We start from the raw sequence: 18,987 nt of genomic DNA, 5'->3' as shown, positions 1-18,987 counted from the left end.
AAGGGTCTCAAGATTGAAATGGGAAGGATTTGGATATCACATCTCTTGCTATAGGAAGGGTCTCAGGTTTTTTATTAGAAACATTGAGATATCACATCTCATGCTATAGGAAGGGTTTCAGGATTGGAATGGGAAGGAGTTGGATATCCCTTCTCATGCTAAAGGAAGGTCAGGTTGGAATGGGAAGGAGTTGGATATCACATCTCGTTATAGGAAGGGTCTCGGGATTGGAATGGGAAGGATTTGGATATCACATCTCTTGCTATAGGAAGGGTCTCAGGTTTTTTATTAGAAACATTGAGCCATCACATCTCATGCTATAGGAAGGGTTTCAGAATTGCAATGGAAGGATTTGGATATCACATCTCATGCTAATTGAAGGGTCTCAGGTTTGGAAGGGGAAGGATTTGGATATCATATCTCATGTTATAGGACGGGTCCCAGGTTTGGTATTAGAAGCATTGAGATATCACATCTCATGCTATAGGAGGTGTCTCAGGATTGGAATGGGAAGGAGTTGGATATCACGTCTCATGTTATAGGAAGGGTCTCAGGATTGGAATGGCAAGGAGTTGGATATCACATCTCATGCTAAAGGAAGGGTCTCAGGTTTGATAGAAGCATTGAGATCACATCTCATGCTATAGGAAGGAACTCAGGATTGCAATGGGAAGGAGTTGGATATCACATATCATGCCATAGGATGGGTCATCAGGTTTGGTATAAGCATTGAGATATCACATCTCTGCTATCGGAAGGGTCTCAGGATAGGAATGGGAAGGACTTAGATACTCATACTATAGGGAGGGTCTCAGTTTTGATATTAGAAGCATTGAGCTATCACATCTCATGCTATCAGAAGGGTCTCAGGATTGGAATGGGATGGAGTTGGATACAACATCTCAAGCTATCTCAGGATTGGAATGGGAAGGAGTTTGATATCACATCTCAAGCTATAGGAAGGGTCTCAGGTTTGGAAGGGGAAGTATTTGGATCTCAAATCTCATGTTTTAGGACGGGTCTCAGGTTTGGTATTAGAAGCATTGAGATATCACATCTCAGGGTATAGGAAGGGTCTCAGGATTGGAATGGGAAGGAGTTGGATATCACATCTCAAGCTATCTCAGGATTGGAATGGGAAGGAGTTTGATATCACATCTCAAGCTATAGGAAGGGTCTCAGGTTTGGAAAGGGAAGGATTTGGATTTCACATCTCATGTTATAGGATGGTTCTCATGTTTGGTTTTAGTAGCATTGAGATATCACATCTCATGCTATCGGAAGGGTCTCAGGTTTGGAAAGGGAAGGATTTGGAGTTCACATGTTATAGGATGGTTATAAGGTTTGGTTTTAGAAGCATTACGATATAACATCTCATGCTATAGGAAGGGTCTCAGGTTTGGAATGGGAAGGAGTTGGATATCACATTGAATGGGAAGGAGTTTGATATCACATCTCAAGCTATAGGAAGGGTCTCAGGTTTGGAAAGGGAATGATTTGGATTTCACATCTCATGTTATAGGATGGTTCTCATGTTTGGTTTTAGAAGCATTGAGATATCACATCTCATGCTATCAGAAGGGTCTCAGGTTTGGAATGGGAAGGAGTTTGATATCACATCTCATGCTATAGGAAGGATCTCAGGTTTGGTATTAGAAGCATTGAGATATCACATCTCATGCTATAGGAAGGGTCTCAGGATTGGAATCGGAAGGAGTTGTATATGACATCTCATGCTGTTAAGACGGATTTCTGAACTCTGTCCTGGTGGCGCAGAAGTTCAGAAGGCCAACCTAATTACTTGGAACAGGGTAACCTCTGGACGAACCAGACCAATCAAGGTAGCGATCGGATTTGGATATCACATCTCATGCTAAAGGAAGGGTCTTAGGTTTGGAAGGGGAAGGATTTGGATATCACATCTCATGTTATAGGACGGGTCCCAGGTTTGGTATTAGAAGCATTGAGATATCACAACTCATGCTATAGGAAGGGTCTCAGGATTGGAATGGGAAGGAGTTGGATATCACATGCCATGCTAAAGGAAGGGTTTCAGGTTTGATAGAAGCATTGAGATTTCACATCTCATGCTATAGGAAGGGTCTCAGGATTGGAATGGGAAGGAGTTGGATATCACATCTCATGCCAGAGGAAGGGTCTCAGATTTGGTATAAGCATTGAGATATCACATCTCTGCTATCGGAAGCGTCTCAGGATAGGAATGGGAAGGACTTAGATATCACATCTCATGCTATAGGGAGGGTCTCAGTTTTGATATTAGAAGCATTGAGATATCACATCTCATGCTATCGGAAGGGTCCCAGGATTGGAATGGGAAGGAGTTGGATATCACATCTCAAGCTATCTCAGGATTGGAATGGGAAGGAGTTTGATATCACATCTCAAGCTATAGGAAGGGTCTCAGGTTTGGAAAGGGAAGGATTTGGATTTCACATCTCATGTTGTAGGATGGTTCTCATGTTTGGTTTTAGAAGCATTGAGATATCACATCTCATGCTATCGGAAGGGTCTCAGGTTTGGAAAGGGAAGGATTTGGATTTCACATATGTTATAGGATGGTTCTCAGGTTTGGTTTTAGAAGCAGTAAGATATCACATCTCATGCCATAGGAAGGGTCTCAGATTTGGTATAAGCATTGAGATATCACATCTCTGCTATCGGAAGGGTCTCAGGATAGGAATGGGAAGGACTTAGATATCACATCTCATGCTATAGGGAGGGTCTCAGTTTTGATATTAGAAGCATTGAGATATCACATCTCATGCTATCGGAAGGGTCCCAGGATTGGAATGGGAAGGAGTTGGATATCACATCTCAAGCTATCTCAGGATTGGAATGGGAAGGAGTTTGATATCACATCTCAAGCTATAGGAAGGGTCTCAGGTTTGGAAAGGGAAGGATTTGGATTTCACATCTCATGTTGTAGGATGGTTCTCATGTTTGGTTTTAGAAGCATTGAGATATCACATCTCATGCTATCGGAAGGGTCTCAGGTTTGGAAAGGGAAGGATTTGGATTTCACATATGTTATAGGAAGGATCTCAGGTTTGGTATTAGAAGCATTGAGATATCACATATCATGCTATAGGAAAGGTCTCAGGATTGGAATGGGAAGGAGTTGGATATCAGATCACATGCTAAAGGAAAGGTCTCAGGTTTGGAAGGGGAAGGATTTGGATCTCACATATGTTTTAGGACGGGTGTCAGGTTTGGTATTAGAAGCATTGAGATATCACATCTCATGGTATAGGAAGGGTCTCAGGATTGGAATGGGAAGGAGTTGGATAGCACATCTCAAGCTATCTCAGGATTGGAATGGGAAGGAGTTTGATATCACATCTCAAGCTATAGGAAGGGTCTCAGGTTTGGAAAGGGAATGATTTGGATTTCACATGTTACAGGATAGTTCTCATGTTTGGTTTTAGAAGCATTGAGATATCACATCTCATGTTATAGGAAGGATCTCAGGTTTGGTATTAGAAGCATTGAGATATCACATCTCATGCTATAGGAAGGGTCTCAGGTTTGGAATGGGAAGGAGTTGGATATCACATCTCATGCTATAGGAAGGATCTCAGGTTTGGTGTTAGAAGCATTGAGATATCAGATCTCATGCTATCGGAAGGATCTCAGGTTTGGTATTAGAAGCATTGAGATATCACATCTCATGGTATAGGAAGGGTTTCAGGATTGGAATGGGAAGGAGTTGGATATCACATCTCATGCAATAGGAAGGGTCTCAGGTTTGATAGAAGCATTGAGATATCACATCTCATGCTATAGGAAGGGTCTCAGGATTGGAATGGGAAGGAGTTGGATATCACATCTCATGCCATAGGAAGATTCTCAGGTTTGGTATAAGCATTGAGATATCACATCTCTGCTATCGTAAGGGTCTCAGGATTGGAATAGGAAGGAGTTGGATATCCCATCTCATGCTTTAAGAAGGGTCTCAGGTTTGGTATTAGAAGCATTGAGATATCACATCTCATGTTATAGGAAGGGTCTAAGGATTGGAATGGGAAGGAGTGATATCACATCTTATGCTATAGGAAGGGTCTCAGGTTTGGTATTACAAGCAGTGTGATATTATATCTCATGCTATAGGAAGGGTCTCAGGATTGGATTGGGAAGGAGCTGGATATCACATCTCATGCTATAGGAAGGGTCTCAGGTTTGGAATGGGAAGGGTTTGTACATCACATCTCTTGCTATAGGAAGGGCCTCAGGTTTGGTATGAGAAACATTGAGATATCACATCTCATGATATAGGAAGGGTCTCAGGATTGGAATGGGAAGGAGTTGGATATCACATCTCATGCTATAGGAAGGGTCTCAGGTTTGGTAGAAGCATTGAGATATCACATCTCATGCTATAGGAAGGGTCTCCGGATTGGAATGGGAAGTAGTTGTATATGACATCTCATGCCATAGGAAGGGTAGCACATATGCTATAGGAAGGGTCTCAGGTTTGGAACACGGGAAGGAGTTGGATATCACATCTCATGCTTTAAGAAGGGTCTCAGTTTTGGTATTAGAAGCATTGAGATATCACATCTCATGCTATAGGAAGGGTCTCAGGATTGGAATGGGAACGAGTTGGATATCACATCTCATGCTATAGGAAGGGTCTCAGGATTGGATTGGGAAGGAGTCGGATATCACATCCCATGCTATAGGAAAGGTCTCAGGTTTGGAATGGGAATGATTTGTATATCACATCTCTTGCTATAGGAAGGGCCTCAGGTTTGGTATCAGAAACATTGAGATATCACATCTCATGGTATAGGAAGGATCTCAGTATTGGAATGGAAAGGGGTTGGATATCACATCTCATGTTATAGGAAGGATATCAGGTTTGGTATTAGAAGCATTGAGATATCACATCTCATGCTATAGGAAGGGTCTCAGGATTGGAATGGGAAGGAGTTGGATATCACATCTCATGCTATAGGAAGGGTCTCAGGTTTGGTAGAAGCATTGAGATATCACATCTCATGCTATAGGAAGGGTCTCAGGATTGGAATGGGAAGGAGTAGTATATGACATCTCATGCCATAGGAAGGGTCTCAGGTTTGGTATAAGCATTGAGATATCACATCTCTGCTATCGGAAGGGTCTCGGGATTGGAATGGGAAGGAGTTGGATATTACATTCTTGCTATAGGAAGGGTCTCAGGTTTGGAATGGGAAGGAGTTGGATATCCCATCTCATGTCATAGGAAGGATCTCAGGTTTGCTATTAGAAGCACTGAGATATCACATCTCATGCTATAGGAATGGTCTCAGGATTGGAATGGGAAGGAGTTGGATATTACATTCTTGCTATAGGAAGGGTCTAAGGTTTGGAACGGGAAGGAGTTGGATATCACATCTCATGCTTTAAGAAGGGTCTCAGTTTTGGTATTACAAGCATTGCGATATTACATCTCATGCTATAGGAAGGGTCTCAGGTTTGGAATGGGGAGGATTTGTATATCACATCTCTTGCTATAGGAAGGGTCTCAGGATTGGAATGGGAAGGAGTTGGATATCACATCTCATGCTATAGGAAGGGTCTCAGGTTTGGTATTACAAGCATTGCGATATTACATCTCATGCTATAGGAAGGTCTCAGGTTTGGAATGGGGAGGATTTGTATATCACATCTCTTGCTGTAGGAAGGGCCTCAGGTTTGGTATGAGAAACATTGAGATATCACATCTCATGGTATAGGAAGGATCTCAGGATTGGAATGGGAAGGAGTTGGATATCACATCTCATGTTATAGGAAGGATATCAGGTTTGGTATTAGAAGCATTGAGATATCACATCTCATGCTATAGGAAGTGTCTCTGTTTTGGGATGGGAAGGAGTTGGAGATAACATCTCATGCTATATGAAGGGTCTCAGGTTTGGTATTAGAAGCTTTGAGATATCACATTTCATACTATAGGAAGGGTCTCTGGTTTGGGATGGGAAGGAGTTGGATATCACATCTCATGCTATAACAAGGGTCTCAGGTTTGGTATTAGAAGCATTGAGATATCACATCTCATGCTATAGGAAGGGTCTCAGGTTTGGAATGGGAAGGAGTTGGATATCACATCTCAGGCTATAGGAAGGATCTCAGTTTTGGAATGAGAAGGAGTTGGATATCACATATCATGTTATATGAAGGCTCTCAGGTTTGGTATTAGAAGCACTGAGATATCACATCTCATGCTATAGTAAGGGTCTCAGGATTGGCATGGGAAGGAGTTTGATATCACATCTCATGCTAAAGGAAGGGTCTCCGGTTTGGAATGGGAAGGAGTTGGATATCACATCTCATGTTATAGGAAGGATCTCAGGTTTGGTATTAGAAACATTGAGATAACACATCTCATGCTATAGGAAGGGTCTCAGGATTGAAATGGGAAGGAGTTGGATATCACATCTCATGCTATCGTAAGGGTCTCAGGATTGGAATAAGAAGGAGTTGGATATCCCATCTCATGCTTTAAGAAGGGTCTCAGGTTTGGTATTAGAAGCATTGAGATATCACATCTCATGCTATAGGAAGGGTCTAAGGATTGGAATGGGAAGGAGTTGGATATCACACATGCTATAGGAAGGGTCTCAGGTTTGGTATTACAAGCATTGTGATATTACATCTCATGCTATAGGAAGGGTCTCAGGATTGGATTGGGAAGTAGTTGGATATCACATCTGATGCTATAGGAAGGGTCTCAGGTTTGGAATGGGAAGGATTTGTACATCACATCTCTTGCTATAGGAAGGGCCTCAGGTTTGGTATGAGAAACATTGAAATATCACATCTCATGGTATAGGAAGGATCTCAGGATTGGAATGTGAAGGAGTTGGATATCACATCTCGTGTTATAGGAAGGATATCAAGTTTGGTATTAGAAGCATTGAGATATCACATCTCATGCTATAGGAAGGGTCTCAGGTTTGGTAGAAGCATTGAGATATCACATCTCATGCTATAGGAAGGGTCTCAGGATTGGAATGGGAAGGAGTAGTATATGACCTCTCATGCCATAGGAATGGTCTCAGGTTTGGTACAAGCATTGAGATATCACATCTCTGCTATCGGAAGGGTCTCAGGTTTGGAAAGGGAAGGAGTTGGATATCACGTCTCATGCTATAGGAAGGTTCTCAGGTTTGGTATTAGAAGCATTGAGATATCACATCTCATGCTATAGGAAGGGTCTCAGTATTGGAATGGGAAGGAGTTGGATATCACATCTCATGCTACAGGAAGGGTCTCAGGTTTGGAATGGGAAGGAATTGGATATCACATCTCATGTTATAGGAAGGATCTCAGGTCTGGTATTAGAAGCATTGTGATATCACATCTCATGCCATAGGAAGGGTCTCAGGTTTGGAGTGGGAAGGAGTTGGATATCACATCTCATGCTATAGGAAGGGTCTCAGGTTTGGTAGAAGCATTGAGATATCACATCTCATGCTATAGGAAGGGTCTCCGGATTGGAATGGGTAGTAGTTGTATATTACATCTCATGCCATAGGAAGGGTCTCAGGTTTGGTATAAGCATTGAGATATCACATCTCTGCTATCGGAAGGGTCTCAGGATTGGAATGGGAAGGAGTTGGATATCCCATCTCATGTTATAGGAAGGGTCTCAGGTTCATATCTCATGTTATAGGACGGGTCCCAGGTTTGGTATTAGAAGCATTGAGATATCACATCTTATGTTATAGGAAGGGTCTCAGGATTGGAATGGGAAGGAGTTGGATATCACATCTCATCCAATAGGAAGGGTCTCAGGTTTGGAATGGGAAGTGTTAAGACGGATTTCTGAACTCTGTCCTGGTGGCGCAGAAGTTCAGAAGGCCAGCCTAATTACTTGGAACAGGGTAACCTCTGGACAAGCCAGACCAATCAAGGTAGCGATCGCGGCGGTCAAGACTAGGTCTCAAGAGGGGTGAGGGTGACTGAAAGCCCGCAGTGAGCACACAAAGCAAGAGCGCTTACAAACTACTCCAAACAGGTGTTATATCAAAAATATAAACACATTTATTTTAAGGCCTTTAAAACAACGACCGTAGCGAGAAAATCACAATAACACAGTATTAAGCCAACACATACCAAATCAACACAATATATATACAAATACACAGTCGCAAGCGTTTAAAGCACGAAATATGTAGTCCACCTGAAAGGGAAGGAAAACAGGCAGTGCAATAATGCTTTAGACTTAGTTCGCCTTCATAGGCACCTAACTAGATGGAAGTCCGAGCCCTGCGAAGAGTGGAGCCTTGTGCTCAAAGTACCTGCACACGCTGGTGCCAACGGGCAAAAGGGGAAGCTCTTCGGAGGAAGTCAGGCAGTTCGGATTAGTGCACAGCAGAAGAAGAACAGGGTCCGCAACTCAAGCGCAGCCTCCACAGCGGGCAGAAGCAGAGCGCGAGTACGGGCCAAAAGGGTGCTGTTTTACACAGCGGGGAAAAGCAATGGGTTACTGCAGGAGGGCGACCAGATCCTAGATATACTACTCACCGGTCCCCGAAGCAAGCAGTCCCAGGCTCCTCCGCGTTAGTTTCAGCAGCTGGCAGGTTCAGAAGAGCAGGGAATGCTTTGTAGTCGTGTAGATCAAAAAGACGTCCCAATCGACGAAACCGGCACAGTTTGTTGCCGCAGCAGGACAACGGAGCGGCCGTGCGTATCTGAGTCAAAAGTACCCTCCTCCCTTCAGACCTGGGAACGCCAAGGGCACGAAGCGTGGGAGAGTGACAAGGACTCGAGATACGGCACAACCTGGCGGCGGTTACAGAGCAAGGCTCCCTTGTAAGCTGGTCAGTCAACTGGATGGCCCAGAGACGCTTCCGAAGGCTTACTTGGCAGGAGATGATGTAAATGCCGGGAATAGCTGTTCCTGCTATTCCAAAGGTCGAAGCACCAGTACAGGCCTTCTGGTTCGATCAAAGGAGGACAGGGGCTCTCAGGACGACAGCAGTGCAAAGGAGGATTCCTTCAGCGGGTCACCAGCGATTCCTCGGTCCAGCCTCTTGGTTGCAGGATACTTGGCTCCTGTATTCCTTCGTTCGTGAGAACTCAGGAGATCGACATGGTAGTGGTGTTTCCAGCCCCCTCTTATCCACGGTTCCCTTCGCGCCAAAACGGAGAGGAACCAATGGGAGATCCGCTCATCAAAACACATACCATACGTGGACCAATCACGGACCACGGTGGTCCCAGGCATTCACACCACCCTAGACTCTCTGGCACCCAGGATGTGTATTGGGACCAGACATCCCAGCCCACACCCTGGAGGCACACAAACGGCATGTAGAAGCCCGCGAAAGCAACCACGTTTCGCGGGAAAGTACATGCTCAAATAAGGAAGGCCCCGGGTCGCTGGACCTGGGAAAGGTGAAGGGAGCAAGACGGACAGTGGACAGGACAAAGGAGCCTCGTGGTCTGGCCATTTTGGGGAGCCAGGCCACCATTTTGGGTTCAGTGCAAAAACGTGCTCAGAACGGCAAAAGGAGCTCAAAATATACAAAACGATCGCTGCCACCATTCCAGTCCCTGAATGACTTGCACCGATCAAATACCATCCTAAAAGAGTATCTAGGGCCTGTAGAAGGCTAGAGACCCAAGAGAGCTGTAACTTAGCTTACTGTGCCCTCTTGTGTCGTGTTGCACTAAAGCTGCGACACGATAGAAGAAACTACGGGAAACAACGTTCCCCGGTACTGACTGTCATAAGGGCATGTCAGTTTCCCCGTAAGAAAGGAGCGAAAGCCCAGGGAAGTGCGGCAGAAGGCTGTACTTCCCTGGCAAAGTCAAGAACAAGGTTAAAAACAATAGCAAAAAGTTTAGGGGTTGCCACATGGAAGGAAAATTCCCTACAATAACGAAATCTTTCCTAACAGGAAGGAATTGGATATCACATCTCATGTTATAGGAAGGATCTCAGGATTGGAATGGGAAGGATTTGGATATCACATCTCTTGCTATAGGAAGGGTCTCAGGTTTTTTATTAGAAGCATTGAGATATCACATCTCATGGTATAGGAAGCGTCTCAGGATTGGAATGGGAAGGAGTTGGATATCCCTTCTCATGCTATAGGAAGGGTCTCAGGTTGGAATGGGAAGGATTTGGATATCAAATCTCTTGCTATAGGAAGGGTCTCAGGTTTTTTATTAGAAACATTGAGATATCACATCTCATGCTATAGGAAGGGTTTAAGGATTGGAATGGGAAGGATTTGGATATCCCATCTCATGCTAAAGGAAGGGTCTCAGGTTTGGAAGGGGAAGGATTTGGATATCACATCTCATGTTATTGGACCGGTCTCAGGTTTGGTATTAGAAGCATTGAGATATCAAGTCTCATGGTATAGGACGGGAGTTTGATATCACATCATGCCACGGTATGGGTCTCAGGTTTTGTAGAAGCATTGGGATATCACATCTCATGCTATCGGAAGGGTATCAGGATTGGATTTGGAAGAAGTTGGATATCCCATCTTATGCTATAGGAAGGGTCTCAGGTTGGAATGGGAAAGAGTTGGATGTCACATCTCATGTTATAGGAAGGGTCTCAGGATTGGAATGGGAAGGACTTGGATATCACATCTCATGCTGTAGGAAGGCTCTCAGGTTTGGAAAGGGAAGGAGTTGGATATCACTTTTCATGTTAGAGGTAGGATCTCAGGTTTGGTATTAGAGGCATTGAGATATCACATCTCATGCTATCAGAAGGGTATCAGGATTGGAATGGGAAGGATTTGGATATCACATCTCATGCTAAAGGAAGGGTCTCAGGTTTGGAAGGGGAAGGATTTGGATATCACATCTCATGTTATTGGACCGGTCTCAGGTTTGGTATTAGAAGCATTGAGATATCAAGTCTCATGGTATAGGACGGGAGTTTGATATCACATCATGCCATGGTATGGGTCTCAGGTTTTGTAGAAGCATTGGGATATCACATCTCATGCTATCGGAAGGGTATCAGGATTGGATTTGGAAGGAGTTGGATATCCCATCTCATGCTATAGGAAGGGTCTCAGGTTGGAATGGGAAAGAGTTGGATGTCACATCTCATGTTATAGGAAGGGTCTCAGGATTGGAATGGGAAGGACTTGGATATCACATCTCATGATGTAGGAAGGCTCTCAGGTTTGGAAAGGGAAGGAGTTGGATATCACTTTTTATGTTAGAGGTAGGATCTCAGGTTTGGTATTAGAGGCATTGAGATATCACATCTCATGCTATCAGAAGGGTATCAGGATTGGAATGGGAAGGAGTTGGATATCACATCTCATGCTAAAGGGAGGGTCTCAGGATTGGAATGGGAAGGAGTTGGATAGCACATCTCATGCTGTAGGAAGGGTCTCAGGTTTGGTATAAGCATTGAGATATCACATCTCTGCTATCGGAAGGGTCTCAGGATTGGAATGGGAAGGAGTTGGATATCCCATCTCGTTATAGGAAGGGTCTCAGGTTTGGTATTAGAAGCATTGAGATATCACATCTCATGCTATCGGAAGGATCTCAGGTTTGGTATTAGAAGCATTGAGATATCACATCTCATGCTATCAGAAGGGTCTCAGGATTGGAATGGGAAGGAGATGGATATCACATCTCATGCTAAAGGGAGGGTCTCAGGTTTGGAAGGGGAAGGATTTGGATATCACATCTCATGTTATCGGAAGGATCTCAGGTTTGGTATTAGAAGTATTGAGATATCACATCTCATGCTATAGGAAGGGTCTCAGGATTGGAATGGGAAGGAGCTGGATATCACATCTCATGCTAAAGGAAGGGTCTCAGGTTTGGTAGAAGCATTGAGATATCACATCTCATGCTATAGGAAGTGTCTCAGGATTGGAATGGGAAGGAGCTGGATATCACATCTCATGCTAAAGGAAGGGTCTCAGGTTTGGAACGGGAAGGAGTTGGATATCCGATCTCATGTTATAGGAAGGGTCTAAGGTCTGGTATAACCATTGAGATATCACATCTCTGCTATCGGAAGTGTCTCAGGATTGGAATGGGAAGGAGTTGGATATCCGATCTCATGCTATCGGAAGGATCTCAGGTTTGGTATTAGAAGCATTGAGATATCACATCTCATGCTATAGGAAGGGTCTCAGGATTGGAATGGGAAGGACTTAGATATCACATATCATGCTATAGGGAGGGTTTCCGTTTTGATATTAGAAGCATTGAGATATCACATCTCATGCTATCGGAAGTGTCTCAGGATTGGAATGGGAAGGACTTGGATATCACATCTCATGCTATAGATAGGCTCTCAGGTTTGGAAAGGGAAGGAGTTGGATATCACATTTCATGTTAGAGGAAGGATCTCAGGTTTGGTATTAGAGGCATTGAGATATCACATCTCATGCTATAGGAAGGGTCTCAGGTTGGAATGGGAAGGAGTTGGATATCACATCTCATGTTAAAGGGAGGGTCTCAGAATTGGAAGGGGAAGGATTTGGATATCACATCTCATGTTATAGGAAGGATCTCAGGTTTGGTATTAGAAGCATTGAGATATCACATCTCATGCTATCGGAAGGATCTCAGGTTCGGTATTAGAAGCATTGAGATATCACATCTCATGCTATCAGAAGGGTCTCAGGATTGGAATGGGAAGGAGATGGATATCACATCTCATGCTAAAGGGAGGGTCTCAGGTTTGGAAGGGGAAGGATTTGGATATCACATCTCATGTTATCGGAAGGATCTCAGGTTTGGTATTAGAAGTATTGAGATATCACATCTCATGCTATAGGAAGGGTCTCAGTATTGGAATGGGAAGGAGTTGGATATCACATCTCATGCTAAAGGAAGGGTCTCAGGTTTGGTAGAAGCATTGAGATATCACATCTCATGCTATAGGAAGTGTCTCAGGATTGGAATGGGAAGGAGCTGGATATCACATCTCTTGCTAAAGGAAGGGTCTCAGGTTTGGAACGGGAATGAGTTGGATATCCGATCTCATGTTATAGGAAGGGTCTAAGGTCTGGTATAAGCATTGAGATATCACATCTCTGCTATCGGAAGTGTCTCAGGATTGGAATGGGAAGGAGTTGGATATCCGATCTCATGCTATCGGAAGGATCTCAGGTTTGGTATTAGAAGCATTGAGATATCACATCTCATGCTATAGGAAGGGTCTCAGGATTGGAATGGGAAGGACTTAGATATCACATATCATGCTATAGGGAGGGTTTCCGTTTTGATATTAGAAGCATTGAGATATCACATCTCATGCTATCGGAAGTGTCTCAGGATTGGAATGGGAAGGAGCTGGATATCACATCTCATGCTAAAGGAAGGGTCTCAGGTTTGGAACGGGAAGGAGTTGGATATCCGATCTCATGTTATAGGAAGGGTCTAAGGTCTGGTATAAGCATTGAGATATCACATCTCTGCTATCGGAAGTGTCTCAGGATTGGAATGGGAAGGAGTTGGATATCCCATCTCATGTTATAGGAAGGGTCTCAGGTTTGGTATAAGCATTGAGATATCACATCTCATGCTATAGGAAGGGTCTCAGGTTGGAATGGGAAGGAGTTGCATATCACATCTCATGTTAAAGGGAGGGTCTCAGAATTGGAAGGGGAAGGATTTGGATATCACATCTCATGTTATAGGAAGGATCTCAGGTTTGGTATTAGAAGCATTGAGATATCACATCTCATGCTATCGGAAGGATCTCAGGTTTGGTATTAGAAGCATTGAGATATCACATCTCATGCTATCAGAAGGGTCTCAGGATTGGAATGGGAAGGAGTTGGATATCACATCTCATGCTAAAGGGAGGGTCTCAGGTTTGGAAGGGGAAGGATTTGGATATCACATCTCATGTTATCGGAAGGATCTCAGGTTTGGTATTAGAAGTATTGAGATATCACATCTCATGCTATAGGAAGGGTCTCAGGATTGGAATGGGAAGGAGTTGGATATCACATCTCATGCTAAAGGAAGGGTCTCAGGTTTGGTAGAAGCATTGAGATATCACATCTCATGCTATAGGAAGGGTCTCAGGATTGGAATGGGAAGGACTTAGATATCACATATCATGCTATATGGAGGGTTTCCGTTTTGGTATTAGAAGCATTGAGATATCACATCTCATGCTATCGGAAGTGTCTCAGGATTGGAATGGGAAGGAGCTGGATATCAGATCTCATGCTAAAGGAAGGGTCTCAGGTTTGGAACGGGAAGGAGTTGGATATCCGATCTCATGTTATAGGAAGGGTCTAAGGTCTGGTATAAGCATTGAGATATCACATCTCTGCTATCGGAAGTGTCTCAGGATTGGAATGGGAAGGAGTTGGATATCCCATCTCATGTTATAGGAAGGGTCTCAGGTTTGGTATAAGCATTGAGATATCACATCTCATGCTATAGGAAGGGTCTCAGGATTGGAATGGGAAGGAGTTGGATATCACATCTCATGCTATAGGAAGGGTCTCAGGTTTGGTATAAGCATTGAGATATCACATCTCATGCTATAGGAAGGGTCTCAGGATTGGAATGGGAAGGAGTTGTATATGACATCTCATGCCGTAGGAAGGGTCTCAGGTTTGGTATAAGCATTGAGATATCACATCTCATGCTATAGGAAGGGTCTCAGGATTGGAATGGGAAGGAGTTGGATATCACATCTCATGCTATAGGAAGGGTCTCAGGTTTGGTATAAGCATTGAGATATCACATCTCATGCTATAGGAAGGGTCTCAGGATTGGAATGGGAAGGAGTTGTATATGACATCTCATGCCGTAGGAAGGGTCTCAGGTTTGGTATAAGCATTGAGATATCACATCTCTGCTATCGGAAGGGTCTCAGGATTGGAATGGGAAGGAGTTGGATATCCCATCTCATGTTATAGGAAGAGTCTCAGGTTTGGTATTAGAAGCATTGAGATATCACATCTCATGCTATAGGAAGTGTCTCAGGATTGGAATGGGAAGGACTTGGATATCACATCTTATGCTATAGGGAGGCTCTCAAGTTTGATATTAGAAGCATTGAGATATCACATCTCATGCTATAGGAAGGGTCTCAGGATTGGAATGGGAAGGAGTTGGATATCACATCTCATGCTATAGGAAGGGTCTCAGGTTTGGTATAAGCAGTGAGATATCACATCGCATGCTATAGGAAGGGTCTCAGGTTTGGTATTAGAAGCATTGAGATATCACATCTCATGCTATAGGAAGGATCTCAGGTTTGGTATTAGAAGTATTGAGATATCACATCTCATGCTATAGGAAGGGTCTCAGGATTGGAATGGGAAGGAGTTGGATATCACATCTCATGCTAAAGGAAGGGTCTCAGGTTTGGTAGAAGCATTGAGATATCACATCTCATGCTATAGGAAGGGTCTCAGGATTGGAATGGGAAGGACTTAGATATCACATATCATGATATAGGGAGGGTCTCAGTTTTGATATTAGAAGCATTGAGATATCACATCTCATGCTATAGGAAGTGTCTCAGGATTGGAATGGGAAGGAGCTAGATATCACATCTCATGCTAAAGGAAGAGTCTCAGGTTTGGAACGGGAAGGAGTTGGATATCACATCTCATGTTATAGGAAGGGTCTCAGGTTTGGTATAAGCATTGAGATATCACATCTCTGCTATCGGAAGTGTCTCAGGATTGGAAATGGAAGGAGTTGGATATCCCATCTCATGTTATAGGACGGGTCTCAGGTTTGTTATTAGAATCATTGAGATATCATATTGCATGCTGTAGGAAGGGTCTACGGATTGGAATGGGAAGGACTTGGATATCACATCTCATGCTATAGATAGGCTCTCAGGTTTGGAAAGGGAAGAAGTTGGATATCACATTTCATGTTATAGGAAGGGTCTCAGGTTTGGTATAAGCATTGAGATATCAAATCTCATGCTATAGGAAGGGTCTCAGGATTGGAATGGGAAGGAGTTGGATATCACATCTCATGCTATAGGAAGGGTCTCAGGTTTGGTATAAGCATTGAGATATCAAATCTCATGCTATAGGAAGGGTCTCAGGATTGGAATGGGAAGGAGTTGGATATCACATCTCATGCTATAGGAAGGGTCTCAGGTTTGGTATAAGCATTGAGATATCACATCTCATGCTATAGGAAGGGTCTCAGGTTTGGAATGGGAAGGAGTTGGATGTCACATCTCAAGCTATAGGAAGGGTCTCAGGATTGGAATGGGAAGGACTTGGATATCACATCTCATGCTATAGGGAGGGTCTCAAGTTTGATATTAGAAGCAATGAGATATCACATCTCATGATATCGGAAGGGTCTCAGGATTGGAATGGGAAGGAGTTGGATATCACATCTCATCATAAAGGAAGGGTCTAAGGTTTGGAAGGGGAAGGATTTGGATATCAACTCTCATGTTATAGGACGGGTCTCAGGTTTGGTATTAGAAGCATTGAGATATCAAGTCTCATGGTATAGGAAGGGGCTCAGAATTTTAATGGGAAGGAGTTGGATATCAAGTCTCATGGTATAGGAAGGGGCTCAGAATTGGAATGGGAAGGAGTTGGATATCACATCTCATGCTAAAGGGAGGGTCTCAGGTTTGGAAGGGGAAGGATTTGGATATCACATCTCATGTTATAGGAAGGATCTCAGGTTTGGTATTAGAAGCATTGAGATATCACATCTCATGCTATCGGAAGGATCTCAGGTTTGGTATTAGAAGCATTGAGATATCACATCTCATGCTATCAGAAGGGTCTCAGGATTGGAAGGGGAAGGATTTGGATATCACATCTCATGTTATCGGAAGGATCTCAGGTTTGGTATTAGAAGTATTGAGATATCACAACTCATGCTATAGGAAGGGTCTCAGGATTGGAATGGGAGGGAGTTGGATATCACATCTCATGCTAAAGGAAGGGTCTCAGGTTTGGTAGAAGCATTGAGATATCACATCTCATGCTATAGGAAGGGTCTCAGGATTGGAATGGGAAGGAGTTGGATATCACATCTCATGCTATAGGAAGGGTCTCAGGTTTGGTATAAGCATTGAGATATCACATGTCATGCTATAGGAAGGGTCTCAGGATTGGAATGGGAAGGAGTTGTATATGACATCTCATGCCGTAGGAAGGGTCTCAGGTTTGGTATAAGCATTGAGATATCACATCTCATGCTATAGGAAGGGTCTCAGGATTGGAATGGGAAGGAGTTGGATATCACATCTCATGCTATAGGAAGGGTCTCAGGTTTGGTATAAGCATTGAGATATCACATCTCATGCTATAGGAAGGGTCTCAGGATTGGAATGGGAAGGAGTTGTATATGACATCTCATGCCGTAGGAAGGGTCTCAGGTTTGATATAAGCATTGAGATATCACATCTCTACTATCGGAAGGGTCTCAGGATTGGAATGGGAAGGAGTTGGATATCCCATCTCATGTTATAGGAAGAGTCTCAGGTTTGGTATTAGAAGCATTGAGATATCACATCTCATGCTATAGGAAGTGTCTCAGGATTGGAATGGGAAGGACTTGGATATCACATCTCATGCTATAGGGAGGCTCTCAAGTTTGATATTAGAAGCATTGAGATATCACATCTCTTGCTATAGGAAGGGTCTCAGGATTGGAATGGGAAGGAGTTGGATATCACATCTCATGCTATAGGAAGGGTCTCAGGTTTGGTATAAGCAGTGAGATATCACATCTCATGCTATAGGAAGTTTCTCAGGATTGGAATGGGAAGGAGTTGGATATCACATCTCATGTTATAGGAAGGATCTCAGGTTTGGTATAAGAATTGAGATATCACATCTCTGCTATCGGAAGGGTCTCAGGATTAGAATGGGATGGAGTTGGATATTCCAATCTCATGTTATAGGAAGGGTCTCAGGTTTGGTATTAGAAGCATTGAGATATCACATCTCATGCTATAGGAAGGGTCTCAGGATTGGAATGGGAAGGACTTGGATATCACATCTCATGCTATAGGGAGGGTCTCAAGTTTGATATTAGAAGCATTGAGATATCACATCTCATGATATCGGAAGGGTCTCAGGATTGGAATGGGAAGGAGTTGGATATCACATCTCATGATAAAGGAAGGGTCTAAGGTTTGGAAGGGGAAGGATTTGGATATCACATCTCATGTTATAGGACGGGTCTCAGGTTTGGTATTAGAAGCATTGAGATATCAAGTCTCATGGTATAGGAAGGGGCTCAGAATTGGAATGGGAAGGAGTTGGATATCACATCTCAAGCTATAGGAAGGGTCTCAGGATTGGAATGGGAAGGACTTGGATATCACATCTCATGCTATAGGGAGTGTCTCAAGTTTGATATTAGAAGCATTGAGATATCACATCTCATGATATCGGAAGGGTCTCAGGATTGGAATGGGAAGGAGTTGGATATCACATCTCATGATAAAGGAAGGGTCTAAGGTTTGGAAGGGGAAGGAGTTGGATATCACATCTCATGATAAAGGAAGGGTCTAAGGTTTGGAAGGGGAAGGATTTGGATATCACATCTCATGTTATAGGACGGGTCTCAGGTTTGGTATTAGAAGCATTGAGATATCAAGTCTCATGGTATAGGAAGGGGCTAAGAATTGGAATGGGAAGGAGTTGGATATCAAGTCTCATGGTATAGGAAGGGGCTCAGAATTGGAATGGGAAGGAGTTGGATATCACATCTCATGCTAAAGGGAGGGTCTCAGGTTTGGAAGGGGAAGGATTTGGATATAACATCTCATGTTATAGGAAGGATCTCAGGTTTGGTATTAGAAGCATTGAGATATCACATCTCAAGCTATCGGAAGGATCTCAGGTTTGGTATTAGAAGCATTGAGATATCACATCTCATGCTATCAGAAGGGTCTCAGGATTGGAAGGGGAAGGATTTGGATATCACATCTCATGTTATCGGAAGGATCTCAGGTTTGGTATTAGAAGTATTGAGATATCACATCTCATGCTATAGGAAGGGTCTCAG

This window comes from Ambystoma mexicanum, chromosome 4q (genome assembly GCF_040938575.1).
Source record: "Ambystoma mexicanum isolate Mex_15411 chromosome 4q, UKY_AmexF1_1, whole genome shotgun sequence".
In the NCBI taxonomy this organism is placed as follows: domain Eukaryota; kingdom Metazoa; phylum Chordata; class Amphibia; order Caudata; family Ambystomatidae; genus Ambystoma; species Ambystoma mexicanum.
The sequence above is the reverse complement of the archived record's forward strand: the minus strand, read 5'-3'. Positions refer to the sequence as shown.